Raw genomic sequence first — 8,959 nt, forward strand, 5'->3', positions numbered from 1 at the left:
AAAACAATTCCCTGAAAAACAAATGTTGTTAATATGAAGAGTGAATTTTACATTATTACTTTTTCCATATGCTTTCTAAAGACTTGTCGGAAATCATAAAATTAATTAAGATTATATTATTCTTTTGACAGCCATAGTTTCTCCTCCCCACTGTTTTATTTAGCTTTCTCAATGGGGTTGTAAGACAATTTTCTCAGTAAAGCTGCTTTGGGATGAAATTTTTGTGAAATGTGCTTTACAAATAAATTTGCATTGAATTGAACATTTATCTAATTTTAATTATGGCAAGAAAAAAAGATACAAACTAAATACAAAGGAAAAATATATATTTGTATAATTTCTTTTGGCTTTATAGTACAATGATAATATAAATACCAATTATTTAATTTTGTAAACATAATGCTGTCTTTATATTTTTTCTCTCACACAGTCTCAATGTGTCTTTATACATGAAAATATACTGTACAGCTGCCTTTATATTTTAGTTAGGGGTCCCTCGCAATTGAAATCAACATATTTTGTTGACATAGTCTGAAAACCTCTGCTTTAGAATACAGAAGTAGACTCTGGCAAAAGAGTAATTCCAACAGTGTGCTGAATTTTATACATAATGGTGTGTTGTAACAACAACCTTTGGTCAGATAATGGCAACAGCTCCAAATTAAAGTCAAAATTTTATTAGTATGTTAATAATTTTACTGTATATATACCATATGCAAAGAAATGACAAAAAAGCTATTTGGCTGAAAAGTAATTTTTAGGGGCTATATTATATTCGGTGAGAATTATATTATATTTGGACAAAAATGTACCAAAAAAAAATGTACCAGCTGATTTAAGTAATTTTTCTGTTTAAATCAAGACCATTCCAGGGTGGCTTCCAAAAGAGAGGAAGCACAGATATCAGTTATCAATGTACTCAGATCTAATGTATTATACTGGTGTCTGCAATGCTGTGGCAGAAGACAAGCTAAGTTTTAAACACAAAACTAAATGTGCTGCAGCAGACTGTAATTGTCAGCACCACAGTCTGTACTGCCAAGCACACTCCATTTGACTAAATGACAGCAATGCAATGTTTAAGTTCCAAACACTGTCAATCATGTACATCACCAATTCAATGACTGGATGTTTTTCACCTTATTTAGGCCTAGAACTGCCCTCTTAGATAGGTAGGAGCCATCTAACCTATAAGTTAAATGACCAAACACAGTTTGTTTTCTCTGTCTTGACTTCTAAAATTGATTAAATCTGAAATTGAAGATACCACAGTAATACTATAGATCAACATGCAGCTATAAGTGATAATAACTCAAATTCAAATAATGGTGCAACAGGCTCAGCAGAGGTTGCACAGACAACACAAAATGAGTAAAAAATGTATGTAGGTAAACTCAAAGAGTTTATAGCAAACACTGAGCCTCCTTAGAAAGAACAGCTTTTTGTTTTTAATCTGTAGCCTATAAATTCTAGTTTGTATTAATTCTACATTATTTGCTCAATACTCTTCACTTGCTATTTCCCACCAGAATTATGCTCAAGACACTGCTTACACAGCTGCCAAAAGCCTTGTCTTGTGGAACATTCAATCATCATCAATCCATACACCCCAGCCCAACCACAATGATCAGTCACATCTGGTTGACGAGTGCCTTTACAACCTCAGACTCCTGAGGAAGTTGAGGATGACCTCAAATACTAAGGTTATTTTACAGCATAATTCCAACACCAATGAAATTACTGCACATCACTGGACTGCAAAGTTCTGCAGAGAGTGATACACTAAGCTGAGCACATCATCAGGAATGCTCTCCTCACCTTACAGGACATTTACTCCAAGACGAACAGGATATTAACATCCAAACAGTGGTCTCTGTTTACTACTGCAGTCAGGAAAACACTTCCACAGCTCTACAGAAGAAATTTCTTTAAGCCATTAGGATGCTTACTGAGGATGCTGCCCAAGCACTGGCCATTACCTGCATTCCAACGAAGGCAACAATTTTACATGTATGCAAATTCAGGAAGTTGTGTTTTTGATCATTCATTTGTGTCTTGGACATTCAAAGCTAATCTGTACAACTGTGTTTTAACAATATGTAAACCTACACAACTGCGTTTGTCAGTACTACTACTGCCTTTATATTTATACCGACAATTTTTTCCCTTGGTTGAAATGGAAAATTTGGTGGCCACCAGGAGGGGATGACCTGCCTTGTGTAGAACTAAATAGCCTTTTTAGGGCCACTGATGTGACTGGACTCTTCATCTCATGTGAATGTACATCACTTTATTGTCAAAAAATGGAACAATTTCTTGGTACATTTTGTTCTATTTGTTTGAATGTTTTTGATCATCAAAACGCCACAAGATGGCGTTCTAACATAATTTGGGGATCTTACGTCAGATTAATTTTGGATAGCACCTCAAGCCATCTGTTCAAAGATAAAGACCATCATCACTCTCTGTTTGTAGGACCAGCAGTGCTTATTGTGCTAATCTCCTTTGACAAATTCCTGTAACAAGTACAGCGAATGCTTGGCACATGAGGCACATGAACTGATTAAGTAGCCTATGTCTGAAAAAAAGACATGAACATGTCGTTTAATTTCAATTAAATTTTAGTGAAAGCCATGCCTGTGTAGTCTTTAAGAAACAGTTCACCGAAAAATGTAAATTCTCTCATCATTTACTCACCCTCATACCATCCCAGATGTGTATGACTTTCTTTCTCCTGCAAAACACAAAAGATTTTTAGAAGAATATCTCAGATTTGTAGGTCCATACAATGCAAGTGAACAGCGACCAAAACTTCAAAGCTCCAAAAAGCACATAAAGGCAGCCACAAGACTCCAGTGGTTTAATCCATGTCTTCTGAAGCAATCTATTCGATTTTGGGTGAAAACGCACCAAAATGTAAGTCCTTTTTCACTATACACCTTGCCATTGCAGTCTCTAGGCATGATTATTATTTCGAGCTCAATTACATTTCCCAGTGCTTGATACATGCACAGAACATTAGATGGTGCTAGGAAGTGTAATCGAGCTTGAACTCATGATTGCCAATGAGACTGCTGATGTCAAGATTTATAGTGAAAAAGGGGTTATATTTTGGTTTGTTCTCACCGAAAACCGATTGGATTGCTTCAGAAGACATTTATTAAACCACTGGAGTCTTATGGATATTCCTATGGACTATTCTTTTAAAGTAGTAGCCACTGTTTAACTGATTTTACATAGAGCAGTGGCTGAAGGTTCAATCTCAACTGGTTTTGCTTCAGAACCCGGATTTTACATTGGGCAGTAGGTGATGAACCAACACTATAACATTTTTTAATCATTCAAAAGTAGCTTAATTAAAATGTCAATGTCAAACATTGAAATGTATCAGTTTTTACCATGAACTGACCAACAATATGCAAAATTACTAACATGACTTGTCTTTATAGTTTGAGTGTTTGGTTTATAAATGTCTCTTGAATTTCGATGGTTTCATGCTCACAGCAGCCAACAGTTCACAGCACAAAACACATTCTTGTTGGTGAACCTGTATTTAATGTAGTCTGGATCATAATTTATTGTACCTTGCGCACATTTGTTCGTGGTTTTCGAGGATGTCACGCTGCGCAGCGTCTATGTTGGCATACAGTTCATCTGCATCCTTTGGCTAGTTTCTACGAGTGAATTTGCATCAAAATACCTTAGAGTTTCATTGGACGCACAGCGTTTGATATCAGTAACAAACGCTGTGGGAGGCATTTCTCCCCACTTTTAAAAGTTGATGTCTTTTTTTTTTTACTTTTTTTTTTTTTACTATTCTAACTATGCACAATTGCACGGTTTATTTTTCTTTATTTAATTGTATATTTATTTAAGTATTTATTTATTTAGCATTTATTGGCATTGTTTACCCCTGCTCTTTGTAACCCTATCAGACCAAACCTCTGATTTTTGGGACCCCCTGTAGAGAACCACTGCAGAGGACTTAATTTTCACTGTAGTGTATGTTTCTCGCTTACCTTTCTCATTTTATTTATTTATTTATTTTATTTTATTTTATTTTTTTTAATTTTTTTTTTTGATAACTTTGTGAGCATCAGTAAAACCTGAAATATCCGAGACAGTACAGTTATACTCTCATAGAAGTGGTTTAATATCAAGATAACTTCACGATAAATTGGAAGAGAGAAAAGGAATGGAAAGGTTAAAAAAAATCTTAAATTTGCAGAAATACCATATTTTAATCCACTTCGCTTGTTGGGTTACTAGCATGAGTAATGGCTGTTCTGCAGGAAGGCCTCTTAAACATATAAAGGTTAAGTGCCCTGCTCTAAAGCACAATGATAAGTGAACAGAGGAAGGGCAGTGACATTAGAACCGTCTGTTCTCGCCTGCGAATCCAACATCTTTATGGACACACAATGTCAACATCCTCAGAGGCCCCATTTGGGACTCAAACCAGCATCATCAACCCTTTGATTATTGGTGATGAGCCCTGCAGTTAGATGTATGTTTTTACAGACAGTGTGTTCGATCAGATAATGAAGAGTGAGAGAATGATTAGTGTAATTGTGTCCTCATGTAATCAACTATATCTTCTTTACACATGTTATGAAGGGCATGCCATGCTGCTTGAATAGACCAGCACTGCTGGTCACCAGCATATGTTGGTTTTTGGATGCTGGTGTGCTTCTTAGAAGTAGTTTAACCAGTAACCATCCCTTGGTCAACCAACTTCATCAGAAAGACCATGCTGGCTGACCAGCATTTTCTGCTGATGAACAACACGACTTTGCTGCTCCATCAGTTAGACCAGCATAAACCATGTTGGACTAGCATGTAAATTCAAGCTGGTTTTTTCAACAGAAATGTCTGTTTGTTGTAATGATTTTATGTGTGTATTGGCAGTTTACTTTTTGTTTGTGATGAGTGTGTTGACGTGGTGTTAATTTGTGTGTGTGTCTTGAGTTTTTGTCCTGTTTCAGACCCACGCTACTGTTTCCTGCGGGACGTCCTCCAGACTGGTTGGCTGATGAAGCACGGCCCTATTTGCGTAAAGTTCTGTGTGAAGGGGGCAAAGGTCAACCGCACAATATAATATTTCAGCAAGCATGCTATTGTTTCTTTTTCTCGTTTACTCTCTGTCCTTCTCCCCTGTCCTCCCTGTTCCTCTCTCTTTCCTTCTCCTTCTACCCTGGAGACACTATAAATTAGTGTATGACTCTGAATCACAGACATGTTTTTGGCTGTGCTCAGCTCTCAGGTGGGCTGTCAGAGGTCATGAAAATGATGTGTTTGGTAGTGTGTGTGTTTACATACACTAAACAAAAGGATTCTGTTAGGATAAGAGCTATTCCAAGTTTATTCAAATGTATTTACATTAATGGGCCCCAGAATGTTCTAAGGACAGCACAAAAGACTCATCCAAAAAACAATCCTCCTGGTGACCTCACTCTTCTTTTTGACCAATATCTTCAAATCATTTCAAAATGAACTTGTAAATCAGTCTGCTTCATTAACCAATGAGACACCTAACAAGCTTATTGTCTTCAGTATCTTCATAACATTACTGTCACTGTTAACAGTAATGTTTGGTCGATTCCTAATAAACTATCAACAAACAGTCAGCATTTCCCACCTCATGTCTAATCCTAACTAGGGCATGTTGAATTAACGTGTTAATTCAGTGAGATTAATTATATATAAAATAACATGCTAAATAATAATGCAATTAATCATGTCCCCGGACCGTAACAAGGAATATTCCTACCATCAGAGCAATTCAGGCTTGAAGTGCCACCTGTTTTCAGCTGGGGGAAGTAAGCGAAACTCCAACTGTAAAGACAACATTCAGCTGCAAATAATAGGTTTATGTTCAATATGAAAATAAATATATTGTCTTCTAAAGCCACTTTTTTGTCTTATCAGTGCTTTACTGATCTACCATAATAATGCAATGCATTTAAATGATCTAAATTATTATTTTTATAATATATATTATGTTTATAATTATTAAAATATAGCTATTTATAACTATTAAACCATTATATACTGTATTATTGTTATTTGTTGGGTTTTTTCAGCAAATATTTATATATGAGAATAATTGCAATGTAATTCTATTAATTAATTGGCATATCGTAATTAATTTTATTAAAAAAAAAAAAGAAAAGAAATTATTGACAGCCCTAATCCTAACCTTTACACAGTATGTACATCCAGTGGCCAATTGTAAAGATTCTATGCTTCAGTTTAAAAAAAAATCTGAATTAAAACTTAAATAACAAAGTATATAATCATTATAACAATTTCTGTGAATTTTGAACTGACTATCAGTGAAATTTTTATGTATTTTAGAATATTTTCTTGGTATTTGGTATGCATCCCTTTTGCTTTAATGACAGCTTACACTCAAGTTGGCAACGATTCAACAGGTTAACATGGATCGTCAGATTTAAAAATTATTTCTTCTTAATTTTACATCATAACTTATCTTTGTTTTAAGTTAATGAAAATACCAAAACGTACTGTTTATTTATAGATTAAAATGAAATAATAATAATAATAATAATAATATAATAAATTCCAGAGATTAAAGTCCTTTGAACACCACTGTATATAACAAAAATATGTTGTTTAATGTTGCATTATGGTGTACAGTTTTATTATTTAATATACAGTGAGATGACTGTAGGTCACTTCTACTTCTTGTAAGAGTTCGGTATGGGTATGTCAGAGATGTGCTGATGACGCAGTCTGTTTTCTTCATGTATATTGACAGCCTGGTACAAACACAACCCAAGTTCAACTTTATAATTGCCTACAGGTGTATAAGGGCGAAGGTCAAGGCACAGAAAGGAAAAAGGAGTGTATGTTGTCTTAATGAATAAGAAAAAAGGTTTTAAGAGCACAGTGCTGTCCTCGCAGAATAGTCCTCTATAGTTTCCTGTTGACTAATGTGAAAATGACTTAGGGCAACAAATTTAAGATGATTTATTACTCTGTTATATAATAATAAGAGCATTCACAGCAAGAAAAGAGAGCGAAATTATGCCAGTTGCCCCCACTTTTGTCTATTCTAAGAAAGCTCTTCAGTGAGAATTTCTGTCCACCCTTAAACCCACCAAACAAACACGCCCTCACTTTTTCTTGTCAGCTACACTTTACCTATTTATAGAGTCCTCAAGTCTTTTTGCCTAGAGTTCTTCAGTTGTTTTGTAATAGGTCATATGCTTTGACATCCTAAACAATAGTGTTAATACACTGTTGTACAATTGGTGTGTGTATTAAAATAGAATGTTGCATTTTTCAGAAGAGCGTGTTCTCTGACCTGTGTATGTATAAAGTTGTTGCCCGCCAGGCTGACTTAAGGAGGAGGGGATGTGTTGTTGTAAATAAAGCACTCTGTACACACACAGAGACATAAACCATCTGTGTGCTGTATTCCCATGGTTATTCAAATGTCACAAATGTTTAATAAAAGATAAAGACACATCAGCCACCTTGTCGTCTGTTTATGGTGTCTTTGACATCAACGTCAGTATTTATGGAGTTCTTATCTGTTTTACGCCCATGCAAGAAGTGTTGATGTTAGTCACTGATATTCCTGCCGTTCAAAAATACATTTGAATGTGAAGGGATGTGGCTTACTCAAGAGCATTACATGATGAGTAGCATAGGAAGCACTGAAGAATAGATCAGATTCAAATGGTTTTCACATTAGTAAATAAAACAATAAAAATAAAACTTTTTTTGTTTCATTCAAAAAAGGAAACTCTTTCTTTGTGATATTTACCAATTTCTTAATAAATCTAATGAAAAGAGGTAACATGCCATTTTTACATTAAAGATGTATTACTACTTGATCTACCCCCAAAAAATTACTTGTTGGTGTAAGAATATTGTGGTATGAGTACATTATTTACACGTTTACTTAGTTACATAATCCAAAAATGTGGAAATATGTCAAATGTGGAAATGGCTGACATTAAAAAGTTCAATAAATACATGACTAGGACTATATTGACTGAGTCTGAGACTCAGAAATATTTGAAGTCTGATGTACTGTATGTGTGCAAATGTCAAAAGCATAAAGTCTCAAAAGACTTTGTACAGCAGTAACACAGTACATAATACACAACAACGTCCATGCGCATGTGTGTGTGTGTGTGTGTGTGTGTGTGTGTGTGTGTGTATGCAAGTTAATTTTTTGCAATAAATAAGGATGTCCTGTTTGCTTGAATACACACCTCCATTGTTCAACATTAGAGGTGCCACAGAGGTGAATGACTGACTGACTTTTTACAGTGTTAGGGTAGATAGGGACCCCTCCTGGGAAGGAGAGTTCATGACCATGCTTGCAGGTGAGCAACACTCCCAAAACAAACATATGAAAGGTACTGATGGTTTCCAAAGCTCTCCGTAATGAAAGGAAAGCAGTAAGAAAGTTTCTGGGAAATCCATTGTAACATTCCTATATTCAGTAGCACTGCATGCAGCCACTGATTGGAACGTCTGATTAAGTAATTAACTTGCTGTCAGTAGAGGCCAATGGCAGGAGTAAACTTGAGAGGGCTGGGATTAAAGGGATAGTTCACCCAAAAATGAAAATTCTCTCATGATGTACTCACCCCACTAGCATCCCAGATGTGTATGACTTTCTTCCTTCTGCAGAAAGCAAATTGTGATTTTTAGAACAATATTTCAGCTCTGTAGCTCCTCACAATGCAAGTGAATGGAGGCCAGAACTTTGAAGCTCCAAAATCCACATAAAGGGAGCATAAAAGTAATCCATACGATTCCAGTGGTTAAATCCATGTGTTCAGACATGATATGATAGGTGTGTATGAGAAACAGATCAATATTTAAGTCAGTTTTTACCATAAATTCTCCTCCCTGCACAGTAATGGTGATATGCATGAAGACTGTGAATCACCAAAAAAAAAAAAAAAAAGGAGAA

This window comes from Myxocyprinus asiaticus, chromosome 4 (genome assembly GCF_019703515.2).
Source record: "Myxocyprinus asiaticus isolate MX2 ecotype Aquarium Trade chromosome 4, UBuf_Myxa_2, whole genome shotgun sequence".
Lineage (NCBI taxonomy): Eukaryota > Metazoa > Chordata > Actinopteri > Cypriniformes > Catostomidae > Myxocyprinus > Myxocyprinus asiaticus.